The sequence below is a fragment of the Peromyscus maniculatus genome, chromosome 5 (genome assembly GCF_049852395.1).
Source record: "Peromyscus maniculatus bairdii isolate BWxNUB_F1_BW_parent chromosome 5, HU_Pman_BW_mat_3.1, whole genome shotgun sequence".
Classification (NCBI taxonomy): domain Eukaryota; kingdom Metazoa; phylum Chordata; class Mammalia; order Rodentia; family Cricetidae; genus Peromyscus; species Peromyscus maniculatus.
In genome coordinates, this window is record NC_134856.1 from 1,982,826 (window position 1) to 2,003,105 (window position 20,280).

At 40.1% G+C, this 20,280-nt stretch overlaps 1 long non-coding RNA gene across 1 annotated transcript; it reads left to right on the top strand.

Moving 5' to 3' along the window:
* Positions 1 to 10,773: 10,773 nt before the first annotated feature.
* On the top strand, positions 10,774 to 17,560 carry LOC121829702 (uncharacterized). The gene is made up of 3 exons (XR_006072766.2): positions 10,774 to 10,874; positions 15,664 to 15,749; positions 17,403 to 17,560. It is a non-coding gene; the product is annotated as an uncharacterized LOC121829702 (long non-coding RNA).
* Positions 17,561 to 20,280: the final 2,720 nt, after the last annotated feature.

Sequence of the window (20,280 nt, forward strand, 5' to 3'; positions counted from 1 at the left end):
TTGAAATGGTGCCATTGGTCAGGACCTCTTTGAAACCTACATAGTTCTTCTTGTACCTCCAGCCCTCTGTGACCACTTGAATAGGCTATGTGATATGGCAGAGAAGAAGAGTCGCTTTAAGGTCAAAAAGTGATAGTGGCCTCTTATTAACTAGATCTAATTCAGCCCATTGCCACATCACTGCTTTCATGGATGGATTCATCCCTCTGCCTCTCTTATTCTCCTATCTTCTTTTCCTCCTTCCTACATCTCCTTCTTCAGCCATGAGGACTAACCTGCAGGTAGAAGACTGACCTGGGTTTCCTATTGTCATGCCTTTATTCATGCCTTTCTGCCAAGACGTTATCTCCATCCTTTCCAAGCCCAATTCCTAAGTTCCTTTCAGGACTGACCATAGACATTACCTTTTTGGAAATCTTACTGAGGATTTTTGATTTGACTATGTCCATTGGAGGCCCTCCTCTGGGGTCACTTGTTTAGATGGATGGTATGATGGCTACAGCTTGGACCACTCTTGTCATATTTGAAGAAAACATAAATATTTCCATGGCTGTTTCTTTATCTTTATAATGGAGAAGGGAGTAGGGTTTGCTTTATAACCTGTGGCAAGTCTGTGATCAGAGCAGGTATGACTGGTGGGCAGACATGTCCCCTAGTAAGCTGTGCCATTCTGGGATACAATTCTATGTCTCATGTTTGGAAATAGTGTGTGTCTTTTCTCTCTTTTGAGTCATGCTTATTTCCAGAGCTGAGTGGGGACTAAATGCTCAAAACAGAGGGAATAAATAAATAAACAAGGACAGGCCAGAGAAAGGCTTAGAATTTATGTTGGGAAATTTTCTCTCACTGTAAGAAATATCTGAGATATCAACTTAAAAGATAAAACATTTAGGGATCCATAGAGGTTCCAGTCTGATTGATTGGCTCCTGTCAGGAGGCAGCACTTTGTGTCTAGAGCAAAACAACTCACCTCAGAGCCAGGGCACAAAGGAATGCGAAGGCTCCAGGATCCCAGTCTCCTTTACGGACACAAGCTCAGTCATCTGAATGCATCTAAAGACTCCTTTTCCCAGCTGCACAATGCTGAGATACTTACAAGATCTAAGGTGTAGCATGGGCTTCAACCATCGTATGACCTGAACTCACAAATGGTTGAAGGCAGTAGACAAGTGGGCTTGTCTCTTTAGATGACAAGGTGGTAGATTAATAGTCACTTTGAGGTCTTTCTTTTTCAGTCAGCTTCATTAACAGATGGATTATTTTACACTATGGTTGTGTAGTATGAATATGTGAGTGTGTATATGTCAGGGAATTTCCCTGATCTCACAACACCAGTGGAAAAGTTTGTCTTCTTAGCATATAATGGAAAGTGGGATATATTTCTGTGGGGTGGGTTTAGCCTTAGTGGAGGAGGGAGTCTACTGTGGACCCATAATTCTTATGCAAGAGGCTGTGGCTTTGGAATAAACATCAGAGCTGTTGTTGGAGCCTAGGGTAACTCAGGCCTGGGAAATGATGACAAGTTTGTCATATTTCTGAATAATTAAAGAGCAATGTCCATTTGTGGGGATATACTCTGAAGCTATCACAATGTATTAGTGGTCAAACAGGCTGCATGCATGCTATTTTAAATAGAAAGCAAGAAACCTACAGCCAAGAAAATAAGGGTTAGCACTATAAATAACAGTGTTCCACACATATTGACCACACACAAGAAATGACATTTACGGAAGATCTGTGGCTTTGTCAGGCCCTTTTACATATGCACAGTACCCCATTTCTTCAGCAAAGCCATTGTGGAATGATCTGGAATACAGGGGTTTGATGTATTTCCTAGGGATCAGACATGTTTTTCTTCATTATGAAATCATTGAGACCTGTTCATCAGTTCATTACATGGGTGGCCATATTGTTAAACAAATCTCTCTTCTTCCCCCCTCCCCTTCTATCTCTTCCCTCCTTTCCTCTCCTCTCGTCCCCCTCCCCTCTCCCCCTCACTCCTTAGACCTCTCAGTGTTTTTTTCTTCGTTTGTTTTATTTGTATCCTGTACAATGGAATTGAAGGTACCAGGCTTGCCAATTTTATGGGGCTGTGAAGGTGATTGGAACTAGAATGTTATAAGGATATGGAGTTAGGTGAGGTAAAGGATAGGTGTGGTTGATATACACATGACACAAACTTATAGAATTTTCAAGGAACAAAAATATTACTGAAAAATATTTGGTGTAACTGGGTCACAAAGTAGATGTAGTTTTAGTGTTTTTGAGAGTACTTCATACTACATTTCATAGAAGCTGGGCTGGTTCATTCCCTCCAGCAGTGTGCAGAATTCACACTGACCAGGGAAGCAAATGGGACTAAAAGGGGGTAGGAAGGCAAGAAAATGCAGGGTAATGGGGTATGGGGGAAATAAGCTCAATATAGAACGTGCATTTGTAGGATACATTTTTAAATAAAAAAGTAGGGGAGGGGCAGAAGATGGAACGTCCCTCCTCTGTAATTTGTGGAGCTCCTCTATATGATGCTATACATTCACCCCACAGCGATTCAGTAAACCGATAAGTTCCTATCAATCTGCCCTGTAAATGATGATTTACAAGAGTAAACCAGCCTAAAGGGTGGATGTTGCAGTCTCCAAACCATACTCAGAAACATTCCCTTTGCTGAATCCAAAGCAGGCAAATCTGGAAAAAAAAACAAAAAACAAGAAGTCATTTGGGATTCAGAAATAGTACTATTTACAGAGAAAAGCCACTAAAAAAAAAAGCCCAAGAAAGAGTATGGTGGTCATAGGTGTAATAAGGAGAAAAAAAAAACCCTCAAGGGAATGAATGAACAATATTTAGTGCTGATGGGCACTGCCAAATGTCAGCTGCCACTAACAGGCCAGATGGGGAATTATTATAATAAATAGAAGTTGAATACTGAGTAATTTGAATGTTGCTTAAAGTGAACATTCTTGGTTTCAAATGGTCAATGACTGAATAGATACATTGCTAGCTGGATAATTGGCAGGTAGACAGGGCTAAAACAAACATTTTTCCCTCAGAAGTGTTAATATTTATTTATTTGTTTGTTTGTTGTTTATTTATTTTTACTTTGAAGTATGTGTGTGTGTGTTTGCTCACATGCATGTCTGTGTCTTTGTGTCTGCTTGTCTATATGTATGTTGCAAAATCAAGAGTTGATCCAGATTCATGTGTAAAATGTATCCCATCTCCACAGCTAGATTTGTACTCACAACTGGGGCTATAACTAGGAGATTCTCCGTGTCTTGACCTGTGTCACAAGGAGGCTAGTGGAATATTTTAATTATTTCAAAAAGGCGACTTCTTGATTGAATAGGTGGATGTAAACATTTGGCAACTTCTTGCATGAGTGCAAATGAAAAGTGATTATATTAGGGCTGTTATTTTTTTCCTCAAGAATGACTTCCTTTGTGTGGCAGTAGGATGCTTTCAGGAAATTATTCTTTCTGGCAGTGAGGATGTTTAAATACCAAAATGAACCTGTATTCAGTCATTTAGAGTAACTTTGTTTTCCATGTTAATTGAATGAATGACTCTTGATGTTTGACAATGATCTAGGACATGGAAATAGCAGGAGGGAATTTCCCCCTTTTTATTTAAAGAGTCTGTGTGCTCCAGCTCATATTAGGCCAACCATCATTACCCAGAATGAAATGTGTTTTGGAGAGGATGTTGATAGGTTTTGTGAGCTCATCTTTTTCTCTAGCCATGAAATACTCTAGTGTTTATGAGTAATCAGAAAACATTTTTCAAATCTACAGTGTGATGCAGTAGCTCTAATATAGGTCCCAAGATACCCCAATTTGAACAATGTCCCATGTGCAACTTTGATTTTGCCACTCCTCAAAAGACACTGTAAGGCATCTACATACCATCCACATCTCTGTTGGCGTCAGTACCCATTTGGCTATTTGTTGACCTATGGCAATAGTTATGCCTAATGTGGAAGACTATCCTCTTAGCACAAAATGGCCACTGAACTCTCAGCAGCTGTGATTCCAGGCATGATGTCCTCTCACAGGACTGGATGCATTAACATTTTGTCAGACAGGAGCGGGTGGGCTTATGAGCTCCATCCCTTTGGGGGTGTATATAAGCAGTTAACAGTCATTGGAAAGAATGATTTTCTTCAGCCATGTCATGGCTCCTGTTTTCTGTGCTCTTGTGAGTAAACTTTTACCCATGCTCCTGCAAGTAACCCTAGTTAAATTCACTGGTCCATCAAGTTGTACTTGAGTGGGATTGTTTCTTTATTGGTGCCCTCTCTAGGGTGAACAGATATTTGCTTGCATCCCTAGGGAATGTTCACACAACTGTCTAAGAAGTGAGAAATAAGGACAAAAGAAGGAAGGTAAAGAGAGAGGGAGAGGGAAGGAGGAAGAAGGAAGGAAGGGAGAAAGATGGGGTGGTGAAGAAGACAAAAGAGAAGAGAGAAAAGGGAAGGGAAAGAAAGGGAGAAGAGCAGGAAGCTTAACACTTTTGTAGAAGCAAACTGTTCTGAATGCTGTGCTGTTCTGTGCTGCTTTGTACATTGGTCTATGCTTTCTGTCTTATGCTTTAATTAGGGTGAAAGCTTTCAGAGAGAATAGATTTGCCCACCAGAGCCGTGGCTAAGATCAGTGGCAGGTCAAGAAGATGTGATACAGGATGTCCAAAGCATCTGCTACTCTAATATACCAAAGACTGTCCGGAGTTTACATCTGGCATCTGCAGTGATCACACATGGACGTTAACTGCTGCATACACCAGGAGTCCACAGCTGAGTCCCAGAAACAGACTTAACTCCAGGAATTGGCCCCATGAACAAATGTTCAGAAGTAGACTACATGAAAGCCAGGTACAGATGCCTTAAAATTTTCATCCCAGTGAAGGCTCTTTGCTTGGTCTCTGGGTGTTAACTTGTCATCTGTATTCTTGCTGTCACTGAGCCACCTGGACATGTATTGACTTCCACCTGTGAAATTGATGTGCTCAGTCTGGGGACTGTAGTTGGAGTTTTTGGCATGATGGAGGTAGCTTCTTAAGGGTCAAAAATTCTTAAAAATTTGGATTGAAATTACCTATAACATCACTACCTATCTATAGGAATAGAAAGAAAGAAGAAATAAAAAGGAAGAAATAAGGTCAAACAAAGGAGTACAAAGAGGGAGGGAGAGGAGTAAGGAAGGAAGGAAAGAGGAAGGAAGGGAGGGAGGAAAGAAGAGTGGGGAAGGGAGAAAGGGTGTGAGAGGGAGGGAGACACACACCGTTGGCTGGAGTTCCAAGTATAATCACAGCTTCTTGGTTTCTGGCTGTTCTCTAGGTTTTCCAGAGCTCTCTAAATACATATTTTTTCATTACCCAGTCATAAACAGCTGTTGGCCAAATATGTGCCTTTTGTTATCACAGATAATTAAAGGCAAGGAAGGAAAATGGGATTGTTAAATAGTGTTTGACATTCCAAATACAAGAAGTAACAGAAAGCACCCACATCAAGAAGAGAGTAATCTCTCTGATCTGAAGCAGTGGGACTCAGAGGCTCTGCCCACACCCTCATCGAAGGACCCATAAGCCAGAGCTCCAGAATGTCCCACAAGTAGGCAAGGCTATCTCACTTGTAGCCCTGAAACTAGAGGACTTAGATGATTTTCTAATAAGCCTAATTGAAGACAATGGTAGCTGTTATTTTACCTCGAGGCAAGTTAAGGGGAATGCATTTTGGCTACAAATTTCTTAGGGAACTTGTAAAGAGGGTTGTGGTAGGTCCAAGCCCCTCCCCCTGCATGTACCAGGCTCTGCTGACTCCCTATGGGAGGCCCTTTCTGGAGGAAGGAATGGGGATGGGTTGGGAGGGGGAAAGCTGAGGGGAAGGGAGGAGAGAAGAGAGGGGAATCTGTGATTGGTAGATAAAATGCATAAAAATTTTCTTAATTAAAAAAAAAGAGCATTGTGGTAGAGGCAGTTGGCAGTTGAGCACCAATTAGGCCTAAACCTAACTCTCATTTTCTGGTTCTATGTAGGATGTCTATGTCCAGACCAATGGTAACTCACAATTGCAGTCAGAGATGAAACTGGCATTTATGGAGCATCTACCACATGCTAAGAGCTAATTTTTCTTCCTCCACATAATTTTTTTCTGATGTGACCTCATGAAAAGCATACAACATCCATTTTAGAAAAAAAAAATCTCCATTTCCTTTAAGCAAATGGTTATTTAGTGATCATGATCACAAGGTTTGTTTAGTTCTTCAAAAATAAGAAGTACTGGAATGTTCAAGTGAAGATCTGTCTGAACCCCAAACCAAAAATTGACTGCTTAGGACAGTTTAAAAATAATATTTACCTAGTGGGGAAAAGAATCAAGTAGCTAGAGAACCTGCTATCAATCCTGATGACCCAAGTTCAATCCCTGGGCCCCTCGTGTTGGAAGAAGAGAACCCAGTCGTATGTGTTATCCTCTGACCTCTACATGTGAGCCATAGCGCTTGTGCACATACTCTACCCACCCACTCACCCAACCACAAGACAGACAAATGAAAATAGTGTATTATACTACTACTGCTTATTCTAACTGGGTCCGAATTTTCTAGTTTTGCTTCTGGGTGAGATTTGTCTTAGTTTGAGCAACCGTACAATTACCACACTCTGTGAAGCTTAGACAAGAGAAATTTTGTCTCTCATCGTTTTGGAATCAGTCACATTGAAAACCAACACTTGGCAGAGTAAAGGGTTCCTCTTTCTAGCATATAGCCTCCTGCCTTCTCACTGAGTGCTCTTGGTATACGTGGGGCAAGGGGAACACTCTCATTTCTCATCTGCTTTTTATAAATATATGAGTCCCCTTGGATCAGGGCCTCACTCTTTTTACCTTGCTTAACCTCAATTACCTCCAAAGAAGTATTTCTTCAAATTCAGTCACTCTGGGGGTTAGAGCAACAACACAGGATTTGTGAAGAAATCAAATTCAGTCCATGGAAGAGATAAAGGGGAGACCTGAGGAGTAAAAATATTTGTATAATTGATAAGGTCTGTAAATCTAAACAAGCTGTTTAAAGTTTCTCTACTCCTATCTTCTTTAGACTTAGGCATCTAGCTCTTTAATAAAAAATGGAGGCGAGTGTCTAAGTCTCTCTTATAGCTCTTTCCTTCCTTTAAATTCTAGCTGCTGCTCTGTCTCTTTTAAGATTTCCCCCAGTCCTTGGGGTATCCCCCTGTTGTTGATCCCACAATTCACATCCAACATTGCTCTCTGTGTGTCTTGGTTTTTCTTCATTTCTCTCCTGCTGCGTTTTCTTCCTGTGTGGCTGAGTTTTTTCCTGAGAACAGAGAAAACATCTCATCCTTCTTATGTCTCTATTACCGGCTTCAGTAAAGATGGATGGCTCACCTACTGTTGGCAAGCTTTGTTTGCTTTTCCCCTGGAGATCTGGGTTGAGCAAGCAAGCATAACTTTGGTGTGCATAGAGCATGAACTACTTTCTTGATGAAAATTTAATCTTCCAAAGAATCCTACAAAGGAAGCTTGAGTAAATGGGACAGGAAATGAAAAGTGGAATTTCCCCAAAACTGTATAGTCATAAAGTTGTGAGTCTAGAAGTTGAGAGAAGATGGCTCCAGCCTGCTTGAAATTGTGTATGTTGCTCTGAGTTGGGCACTTCGATTTTCTTTTATGGAACCTCATCTCTTACACCCTGGGAAATCATCCAGTAGGCCCTTTGTTCAACTTCTTCTCATTCTGGGGGTATACATATCCCAAACCACTTGACCTTAAATGGCATCTCTAGTCACCTTCTCTCTCATTTCCCACTATACTTTTCTCTGCTTTCTGTTTTAGTAAATGAATCTTTTTCTAGTTTATTGTTGAGGTTCTAAGAAGTTCCATGAAATCTGGGGTTGTATGTCCCTTTCCAATATACTCTCTGTCCCCAAATGTTACCATTATTTAAAAATATTACTCAATAAACTGGATAATTTATTGACTATTAAATAAATGAAATAATAATAATAATGTTTAGTAGAAATTAGCATGGTGTCTGAAGTGTGGTCTTTAGCTGGGATCACCAGAGACATGCCACTGTAGAAATGCTGATTCTCAGCCGGGCGGTGGTGGCACACACCTTTAATCCCAGCACTCAGGAGGTAGAGGCAGGTGGATCTCTGTGAGTTCGAAGCCAGCTTGGTCTCCAAAGCAAGTTCCAGGAAAGGCACAAAGCTACACAGAGAAACCCTGTCTCGAAAAACCAAAAAAAAAAAAAAAAAAAAAAAAAAAAAAGAAATGCTGATTCTCAAGCCTCATCCTTGATGTGGTGAATCAAGAACTCTGGACATCGTCTGCAGCCATTTGCATTATCTCAAGATTACCAGGTGCTTGTAATGTATGCTCAGGCTTGAGAACCACTAGTCCAGCCATGCTTTTTAATTTTTGATGTACAAATGAGTCACCTAGGATGTCTCAAGGAAGCATAAATTCTTGTTCAGGAGGTCTCAGTGTGGGGTTGTGATTCTGTATTCCTAACAAGCTCTCAATTGTGCTCGTGATGCTGTCCATGAACTTGCCACTCAAGTAATCTTTGCAGCCATCTGGGGAGCTTTAAAGATTACTGATGCTAGTCCTATCCTCAGACATGCTGGTTTAATCGGTCTGCAGTGCAGCTGGACTGGGTCTTTTTAAGAGCTCCACAGGCGATGCTAATGTTCAGGCAAGACTGAGAATACAGGGCCTTCAAAAGCTGTCAGGTGGGTGTATCCACACAGTGCTGCTGGCTATACACACAGGTGGATATGTTATAGCTCAGGGGCTGAGGATTTTTTGGGCCAGGGCATGAATGGATCTGCCATGTCAGGTGGAGCTAGAGAAGATTCAAATATTCTGTGAGGAATTTGAGACAATGAAGGAGAAACCAGAGGCTGTAGGGGAAACTAAATCTCTCATCCTGCTTACCAACACAACCATTCAATATAAGGATTTGATGATGCTCTGTCAATACAGACCCAGTGAGTACAAAAACCAATGGTTATTTGCTCCTTGAGATAAAACTCCTACAATGAACAAATGTTCCAGGGATTATTTATCTTGGTAGGTTAATTAAAAATGACTCCAATAATTAGTTTTATGTGTTCAATTTCTTTGTTATTTGGGTAGCCTCTTTTCATAGATTGCACAAAAGCTTCTAAGTGGAGCCTCCTCTGACTTCCCCGTCCCTCTTTTGTACTTGCATTCTGAAAAGCACACCATGCATTCAGAGCCTACTTTAGATTTGAAATAAACCTTCTTTTTGGCCACTGAGCCTTAGATACATTGGGTCACATCTTGAGATAAGGAGACACAAAAGTGTTTTGTTTTTTCCATGCTTTTTCTCTTCTTTAGTTGTCCTTAAGAAGAGTAACCTTTACTGGGATGGTTCAGGAATGCTGTTCCAAGTGGACAATGAAATAAATAAAAGTGCCTTTCTTAATAAATTAAATTAAAAGAAAAAGATCATGAAAGGTGCCCTGCATGTAACAGACAAGGCACAGGAAATGAACTCAGCCCCTGAGTCTGTTGCTTAACTTTTTCTGCCATCTCATGCACCATTTTCTACTCTCCATTTTAGAGTCTCCGGCTACTGTGAGCATCATGTAGGATAAACAGGGAGGTCCCTGGAGACATTATACAAATACACTACCTTTGATGAGTCTAGAGGCTGGAGTGCCCACACTGTGGAGAAGAGTCATATATTATATCCCAGCCTTCCATCCAGAGGCCAGGCCTGGCTTGCATTAAATGATTAAATCCTCCTAGATCATAGTTGATCATTACAGAATCTAAACCTGGTTCATAAAATTCTTCCTTCTTAAAATTAAAGCATTGGAGTAAGGAGACACAGATCCTAGGAGTCTAGAGGAGAGGCAGTTACATACGTCAGCAGAGCAAGATCTTCAGCAGATCTCTCTGTGAAGATGAAAGATGGTTCCTAACTTGTGCTGTGTAGTATGGTGGTCAGTAAGCATTGGAACTGAGTTTAAAATGCTTTAAAAAACTCATGAACCCCCAATAAAATGTTTCTTTTATTTCAATTAATCTCATTAAATTATATTTTAATTACTCTTCAGTTTATACTTTCTTTCTAGTGGCTCCTGAATTAGGTAGCACAGTTTGAAACTTAAGACATATGAGTACCCTCTCTGACAAAGCTTGAAAGTCTCCAAGGCTATCTCCCTCACTAAGTTCTGGGGTTCAATGACTATTTTAAACTTCATGGACACCCAGGAAAATTTCACTAAATCTCCTAATTGATTTTGAACTACCCGTAAAGACCTTGAATAGAATAGTCTCAATCAAATAAGAACATAGATACTACTATTTTGTGGAACAGTGCATTTCCATCACATTAAAGCATTCAGTTGTGAAGATGTTGGGCCTCTCCTTGCCCATGGGTGTTCCACCAAAGTAGGAACTGACAAAGGTGTAACAACTATAGCACATCAGACAGCCCAAGCGAATTATCTCACCAACTCACAGGGACACCTTATCTGACAGTGGCATCATGAAGGTGACTTATGCCTGCCAGATAGTCACTTGAGACCCAGAGCATTAGCTTAGGGATCGGGGAGAGTTACTTTATGTTTCATATCCTCATTTTTTTTTTCTGGAAGACCACAAAAACCTGTGCAGCCACTCAGTCTCAATAGCCTCATGGCAGTATAGAATTTCACCTAGAGTGTTACTAAGTTCTTTCTGTGCCTTCTAGATTCTAATGACATCTCGGCCACATTCAGGTTTGCTTCTGTTCTATTGGCTGTTGCCTCTTCACGCAGTCAGAGATGAGCCTGCTGTTACTGAAGGGAGAGATGATCAAGTTTCTCAAATGTGGTTCAGTGAGCATGTGGGTATTTCATCCTGAAGTCAGACCAAAAACAGGTCAAAGGCTAACAGATCCCAGATGTTGTATGAGGGTTATTTCATGGAAAGGAGCTGCAAATTGACTTGATGGGCAAAGTAGGTGAATTTGAGCCACTTGACACCTCCTTGAGCCTTGGTTTCCCAATCACAAGCACTGAGGCTAATAGGGGTGTTGTAGTGTCAGAGTTCTAGTAATTATCATCCAGCAGAGAGGACGATCTTCATAATAAGCTTGTGAAGTACATGTGGGCTTGTTTCACCTTCACCATTATTGCCATCATTGTGACCATTGTCACTATTATTATTCCATGTCACTGCTGTTCCATCGATGACAGAACCACCGAGCCTTAGTGAGAGGAGGTCAGTTGACTCACCCACCCCCACACAGTTACTTAAGCAGGGGAGGCAGAATTCACAACCATGTCTTTAGACTCTAAGTCCAACATTTTGGAAAGGAAGAACATCTGCATGTGTTTTAGGTTTTATGGGAGCAGATGAAATACCATATGCTTAATACTTTGGGGGAAATGTGAAACAAATAAAGCTCACATTTTAAGAGATGAGAAGGGCATTTGTTGGAGGCAAGAGTCTGGATTTTGAGGTCTATTGTTGAGTGTCTAGTACTTGGATAGTACCTCTGACTGAAAATAATATTACAGCCATAGAAGGAGAGAGCTGTTGGCTCCTAGGAAAGCCTGGGGAAAAGGATCCTCATCCTGTAGGCAGATCACTATTTTTCTATGTTCAATAATAGTTAATTCTTCAGGTTTATATGTATTCAATTCTCCTCACTGACATCTTGCCCCATGTAATCAGTGTTATAATTCTTAATTAACATGAAGTTAGGAAAGAAAAAAAATAGTTGAGTTACCCAAAGTCACAGATTTAGAAGTTAGCTAAGTTTAAAAAAAAAATCACACTCCAGATCTACCTGGTTTCAGAGTTCCTGTTCTGAATTATGGTGCTATGACTTCCTTATTTACTTCATGTTGATTTTAAACCTTTAATAAAATGCTACCACCAAGATGCTCACTCCTTTTCCCAGTGTTCCATGATGAGAAAAAACTAGTATGTATTCTGAGATATCACAAAGCTTGCTGAGGGCAATGTGGTAGTGATAGAAGCATGAGGAACCCCAAGTCTTGTTTTCTTGGCGTGTTCTAGATATTTCTTCTCTTTGTTAACACCAGAATGCCAAGCATTTTTTTAAAGGAGGGACAGGTGAGAGTAAGTGCTTTTACAGTCTTCTCAGACCATATCTGCTAGAAAGTTTTTTATTTATCTTGGTAGTATGTAAGGAAGCTCAGAGTCAGAGAAAGTGCAGTTTACTGGGGGCATGAATCATTTTGACTCCTAATATCATTACTAGGTAAGAGCACACAGTCGGTTCTCCAAACTTTGCCTTATTTTAATCTTCTGTAAAGCACTATTTATATATTCCATGTACAGTATACAAAAAGACAAGTATGACAATAAGTGTTATACTTTCCCATTAAAGGTAACAGTTACCTATTATAGGAACACTGGTGATTGACATATGTGGTTCAGGAACAGCCTTGTATTTGGACCCAAAATGGGATCCCGCCCTTCCAGAAGGTTCTTATGTGTCTGAAACTCCATAGGGGTACTGTGATTTGAATATGATTTCTTCCATCTGAAACTTATACTGAAGTTTAAAGAATATTATGAGATATAAAGAGGGTATTTTATAGAGAGGGAGAAAGGGAAACATGGAGACAGGGAGATGGGGAGAGGGAGGAGGGAGAGGTAGAGGAGGAGGGACAGAGGAAGAGAGGGAAGAAGAGAGGGAGAGGGGAGAAAGGGAGCTCCTGCCTCTCCTTATATGGTGCCTCAGGGTTCTGCAAGCAAGAGGGCATCCACCATATGTGACCTCTATACATTTGAAGCATAATAAACCTCCTTTCTTTAAAACTTATGCTATGGTATTTATTATTAACAAGATAAACACTGCAAATACATGGAACATTCAGGAAACTTTTAGAATAGTCAGGGACAGGTGGGCATATATGAAGCTTGTACAGAGTATGAGTATAGGAGCCTTAAATGCTCGGGTCCAGAAACCTCAAGTGTCGCACTTATACATGGGCTATTTTGGAGATGGATTTTTACTCACTATAGGAGTGAGGTTTCAGACTTTCAAGTCTTTTAATAACTTTACTGAAATGCCAGTACTAGAAATTATTGATCTAATTTTGGTCTTAGTTCATGTACCCTGCTGTGTACCAATAACTAAGAATCATTGGGCTGTAGAGGTGCTACCAGTGTCAAAGACTGAGTTCATGTAGCTATTTTGCTTACAGCTCAAGAACTCAAAAGAGGGAGAGACAGTCAAGGGCTGGGGGTGACATGGATAGGAAGAACCCCATAAGGGCCTATTAGCAATAATTGGAGGGTATTGTTATACCTACCTGGAGAGATACTTATGGGAAAAGGAAGGAATGCTTTCCAAATTCCTGTGAGGATGATTATCGACTGATACTCAAATTATTCAGTAAGACTGGTGACTTAATATGGGGAGATGTGACACAGAATACATTCCTTCATTTCTTATTTTACTTAGACTGAAAGTGTCTTGCAGACAAGAGCCTATCTTTGCTATGTGTTTAGTGTACAACATTGTGTCAGTCATACCGGCCAATATATAGCAATTAGACAAAGTCCTAAACTTTGTCTAAACTTATTTTTTTCCTTTTCTTTCTTTCTTTTTCTTTCTTTCTTTTTTTTTTATTTTACAATACTATTCAGTTCTACATAATAGCCACAGATTCCCTTGTTCTCTCCCTTCCTGCCCCCCTCCCCTTCCCCCCAGCACACCCCCATTCCCACCTCCTCCAGATCAAGGTCTCCCCCGAGGACTGGGATCGACCTGATAGACTCAGTCCAGGCAGGTCCAGTCACCTCCTCCCAGATTGAGCCAAGCGTCCCTGCATAAGTCCCAGGTTTCAAACAGCTATCTCATGCACTGAGCCCAGGACCTGGTACCACTGCCTAGATGCCTCCCAAACAGATCAAGCCAATCGACTGTCTCACCTATTCAGAGGGCCTGATCCAGTTGGGGACCCCTCAGCCTTTGGTTCATAGTTCATGTGTTTCCATTCGTTTGGTTATTTGTCCCTGTGCTTTATCCAACCTTGGTTTCAACAATTCTCGATCATATAAACCCTCCTCTTTCTCACTAATTAGATTCCCAGCGCTCCACCTGGGGCCTAGCTGTGGATGTCTGCATCCAGATTCCTCAGTCCTTGGATGGGGTTTCTGGCTCAACTATTAGGGTGTTTGGCCATCCCATCACCAGAGTAGGTCAGTCCCGGCTGTCTCTCGACCATTGCCAGCAGTCTTTTGTGGGGGTATCTTTGTATGGGGTCCGGGTTGCAACTTTGTCTAAACTTATTAGACAAAGGAACTAAACATAGACAAGGAACTTCATAGAAATCAGAATGGTCCACATGGATTTCCTACTGTGGTTGTCAGCATTATCTTTGGATATTTTCTATCCGGGTCCCTACACTCACTTGCCAATCACCCAACCATATGAGAAATGCCTAGGTTGGTATTTTCTTGAGCTGTGATAGTGTTATGTACCTTCGGAGCCAATGGACACATTATAGTTTAAACCACCAGTTATATCTGTCTTTGGAGATTATTATGTTAAAGGAAGTGGTTTTAGGGTCTGAATGGGAGGGAAACAGAAGGGAAATAACTCACTTTGCAAGAGGACATAATAGTGGAGAACAGGACCCAGATTAAAAGTCTAACCATCAGGCCAGTAAGATGGCTCCATCAGTACATTGTTATCACCAAGCCTGATGACAAGCCTGAGTTCAACTTCCAAGAAGTTAAAGGAGAGAATCTACTTCTTTACATTGTCATATCATTTCTATATGTCTATAGCATGTGCATAATTGTGTACATACATGCAGAAATGTATAATAAATACATGCAATAAAAGAAAAAATAAATTTTAACTTTAGATAAGTATATTTTATTGTTATCTAGAGATCAAATGATGTTATTTTTCCCCTAGAATTTTCTCGGGTACTCTGTCAAGGATTAGTGGATGATCATTTACTTAGTGTGGTTAGGACTAGAGAGGATTTTTTATGTATACCAGCTCAGCAGAGCTGCCATTTACCTAATAATCAGAGGATTTTGATCATTCTATTCCTAAAGGGTTTTTTTTTCTATTCCTTGAGTCAAAATTTAGTATTTACCTGTGATTATACACATCCATGTATGCATGCATTGTATCCATCCATCCATCCATCCATCCATCCACCCATCCACCCATCCATCCATCCACCCATCCATCCATCCATCCATCCATCCATCCATCCATCCATCCATCCATCCACCTAGTCCCTTCTTCCTTCCAGTGTTCCTGGAAAGCACACTGTAGTGGACTTCAAATAATCTGGAAGAACTTCCATGAGGCAGTGGCCAAATCACTTAACTCCTGCATGGATTGATTAGTTTACTTATAGTGTCCTTTTCTTTTATAAAATATCCTCACACAAATGTGCCACAGGTACAATGCAGGATAAAGGACATGTCTATTTCCTTAACTAAGGGAAATTTTTATTTCAGTTTGGAGAATTGTGAGTGAAGACTAAGATCAACAGGCAGAACTTAGTGAACATGAAGACTATGGCCATCTTAAAGGAGGAAGTCAAACTCCCAGTTAAAAGATAGATAGAAAGCTGACTTTGGATTCTGCCAGCTTTGTTTATGTTTTGTTTTCTTTTTAAATCCAGGCCTGGTGGGACAGTACAGTACTCAAGTAATTCAAGTGAAGCTAAGGCAAGAAGAAGATAAGTTCAAAGACAGTATGCAATACAAAGTAAGTTCAAAGCCTGCCTGGGCAACTTAGCAAGGCCTGATCTCAATCTGAAATTTAAAAAGGCAATGGACATAGCTCAGTGCTATTCTAGCATGTATAATACCTCTCAGCTCAATCCCCAGTATTAAAGATAAGTAAATTAAATAAAACTGTGTTTTTATTTATAAGTGACAATGAATTAGAGAACCCAGGCAGAGGGGAAGAGAAAACACATTGTACTTGACATCATAAGTACTGGAGAAGATGAAGACCACATTAGTTGTTTTCCTTTATGTAGGTGAGGTACAAGATACTAGCCATTTTTGTATTCCAGACCAAGGACATAAAGTCTTCCAGTCAAGGCAACTGGGGAATCATTGACAGTTAAGCAGGCCAATATTTTAGCCATAGCTCTTTGGGAAGAAAAGTCTGGCATTCTGGAAGAACGTGGATTGATTTGATGGGACACAGAAAACAGACATGCTCCATAGAAATGTGTAGTTTTCAGTTGACTTTTTTTCCTGCCCCCAAACAACCACAGATTCACAAACAACACAAAATACTTAGCTTCCACCAAACTGTTTTTTATTATGACCCCAAAGCTATAAAAGTGGTGATGTATATAAATTCAGTACAGGATATTTTTAGTGCTTTAAGAAATCAAAACAGCAGTAGATAGTTAGAAGGGGAATGCCCTGTATCAGTCTATAACCATCTGAGCTCGGGAAGTTACAGAAGCAATGTAATCATACTTTTATAGCTCTCACCTGATCTTTTTACTCAGATAGCTGAAAACCCCACCAAATCAACAATATTGAATAGCAAAGTATGTGAATCACTGGATGCTGATGGCCAAATAAGTTTGGGAAAAGAACCATTATTTCATCAGTGTCCTATTAATACAGATGCGAGCAACCCTTTGGGAATCAAATTAACAGAGCAAAGATATGTCTGTGAAAACCAGTCATCCACACACGTGGACAGCTATGCCTTCACTTGACACCTGTCATAATCTGGGTGGAAAGGATTGTCACAAATTTATAGGTCTAGATTTTGATGTCCACAGAACTTGAGAAACCTGTCCATGGTCAAGTGGTCAAACCATGGTCTTTCTGGATATAGCCTGAAATGGATTATCTTTTGGCATGTCTTAATCTGCCTGTGCCACACAAATTTTCTGTAAGTGTTGATTTTTCCCTTTGCAGGTCTGTGAAGATTCAGTACTTTATGAAGCTTTTCCTTGGGGGTGGGTGGGTCACAGAATGAAGTGTTTAATTAAGTTGCTTAACTATAGATGATGCAAATCCTCCTTAGGGGTTTTAGAAAAGATGCTGTCTCATTCATCAGCAAAGTTACCTGTCAAAGGTCTTTTGTAGACTAGACATGATGACATACATCCCAGTGATCACACAGTCAGCTGAAGGGAATTTTGCTTGATGTCAAAGGTTTGGCTGGTGCAAGATGTTTTGAGAGCCACCAGAAATATGGCCCCCGATGGGCACTGCATGGCATGTTCTGTACCTAGTAAGATGTCTTTTAATTTTGTTTCCTACCTCCATTCAAGCTGGGGTTAGTCAAATGATATGTTAATCTTTAAAAAAATTATGTTAAATAATAAATGAAAGATAAGAGATGTGAACATATGTCTCTTCTACAACAAATTAATTTGTACAGATGTTCTCATGGTGTAGGAAGAAATCCAAGGCCTGCAACAGACATACTATTGAATATACAAGTCTACTCACAAGAGTTTGAGAGGTAACTCAGTGAATAAAGCACTCAGCATGGAAATATGAACATTGGAGTTTGGTTCTCCAGAACCTGCATAAAAGCATGGCAAGTCTGCTAGATCCTTAACTAAACTGGTAAGAGTTGATGAATTCTGAATTCAGTGACTATCTGTGATTCAATGCATAAAGGATTGGAAAGGGATCAAGCAAGACACCTAATGTCAACTTTGAGGCTCCAAACACATGCACACACATGTGCACAGGCACCTGGATACATATGCATACACATCCTTGTGAATATCTACACACGCATGCATGCATGCACACCACATATGTAGAGAAAAGAAAATAAAACTTCTGAAAATGTAAAAGCTAAGTTAGGCTAGCTATCATGATCTCACCAAACTTCTCCTGTTTAAATTCTTATACATAATCACAAAGATTCTGATTTGGTAACATTCATGTGTTACACTAATAAAGAAAATGATGACATTCATGTCAGCTACTAATTTGGAGCACATTCAACAATAAATAGGTAGGAAATCTGAGAGAGTAGATATTGAAAGTATAGGCTCCTTAGTCAGCCATTGCTTGCCGGTTCACTCTGTAATTCAGTAGCTAATGCTAGTTCAACCAACCCTTAAAGCTATTGCAAGAATTAAATTAGATAGTGTATGTAACTTTTTCTCTGTGCTTGGTACCTATTGAAAATTAAAATACTGATTGCTATCATTAGTAGTAGTAATAAAAACATGATACATATCAGACACTTATTTTGTAATAGATAGTGTCCTAAGTGACTTATAGTTTTTAAGTTATTCAGCCTGTATAACAGCTTCTTTTGTAAGAGTTATAATGTTAATTATAAATCAAGGAAACTGAGGCTTGGAGACACTGTACATTTTGTTCAATGCCTCACAGCCAATAATGGTGAACTAGAAGTAGGGGCTTCATAGCTTATATTCATAACCATTATGATATGCTACATCTCCAGCAATAGTAAGAGACATTATACATACAACAGGGAAGGGAATGCCTAGTTCCTACAGTGAGAATCCAAATCTGATGCCAAATTAGGGAATTATTTGGGGGTAAAGTGTAGAAGTGTTGCATCTCATTGAAAGCATCAGATAAGATTCATGAATATCACCAGTTCTGACATGAGCCTTGAGAGATGAGATACAGTGGGTACAGATAAGTAGATAGGCAATAATTCAGGTAGAATGACTTCAGCGAGAGCAATATGACCTGTGCTTATGGGAAAACCCAACGACATATCTACAAAATTGCAGTTCTTACACTTCATGGGTATAACAAAATAATAGCTGTAACGTTCAAATAAATGCATCTGTATTAAATTCATCTCTCCTACTCCTGAATTGTGGCCTTGACTTCATCATCCACATATCTATCAGTCAATATATGGGATTTTCAATCCACATCACAGCAATGTCAACAGATTGAATAAAATGCCACGAATAAGGAAGGAACCAACCTGGTGGCTGTCCTAGAGGTGTGTTCCAGTGAGTTTGGGTATCCAAATGAGACCTACGAGTATGCAGAGCAAGACAGGCATGGTGCATTTCAATTTGCTCAGGTAGCACTATCTGCCCATGGACCATCCCACTGCCAGCTCTCATCAGCATCTCTCACTCTGTACATCCTTGAGGTGTCTAGACCTAGGTCAGACTCATGGAGAAAGGCATTCTAAAAAGCTCTATAGTTTTCAGTGCTCTATGCTCTTCTAAAATTGTTAAAGTAAGTCTGGTAGTCTTACCTTTAGGGTTCTAAGAATATTTCAGTAAGAAAGACATGATTTCTACTTCTGAAAGGCATGTATCCAGGAAGTTGCTAGTGGGGAGTCTTGGACATACCATTGCTTGTCATCTGTTCATGCCGCCTGAGCATCCTAAGGAGCTCTGTCAGATAAAATGCAAGAAGCTCAGCTAAATTGGCATGAAAGACAGCTAAGAAATAAATTTAAAAGTACACTAGCTGAGATATACTTATCCTGAAAATGTGTGGGTATATTTATACAAAAATTATTTATTGCTTATCTGAGAAGCAAGCTTAACTGGGTATTTATTTACTGTACTTCATATCCATACTTCTAAGGCTTAGCAAGTCTAGTGGAATTAGAACAGTTATAATCAGACAGCTCTGGAGGCTCAAGACCTCAAGTGGCTTTTTTGACTACATGACCTTGAGATGAAAGTTCCTTATATATAAAAGCCATGGAATGAGAGATAAGAATGCATGTCTGTGAGGTGCTATGCTGGTTAATATAGATTGTCCACTTGATGGGATCTAGACTTACTTGGAAGACAAATCTGCATGTCTGTGAGGGAGTTTCAGGCATTGCTGAATTAAAGCTGGAAGACCAGCTCTGACTGTGGGTGGTGTGGGTAGAATCATTCCATGAGCTGGGGTCCTGGGGAGAAAGCTGGATAAGCACAGCCCCTGCTTCTCTCCTTCTCTGTTTCCTGACTCTAGGTGCCATGTCACCAACCACCTCATGCTCCTGTCACCATGGCTTCCCAGCCACAATGAGATGTACCTTACCTTAAAAACTATGAGCAAAACTAAATACTTTCTTCCATATGTTGCTGTTGTTGAGTATTGTGTAACAGCAGTAACAAAGGAACCAAGACAGTTAAGCTGAAAAAGTGAACTTGCAAAAATAACATCTCAGTGTACCTCCTAGTGCAGGAGAGAAATGCACACACCTCCAAATAATGTTCTGTGTTGTTTGTTAAAGGATTTTATAACTAGTATGTCTCCATAAGGCTACACAAGCCTATACCTGCTCCTATTTCTCTAGG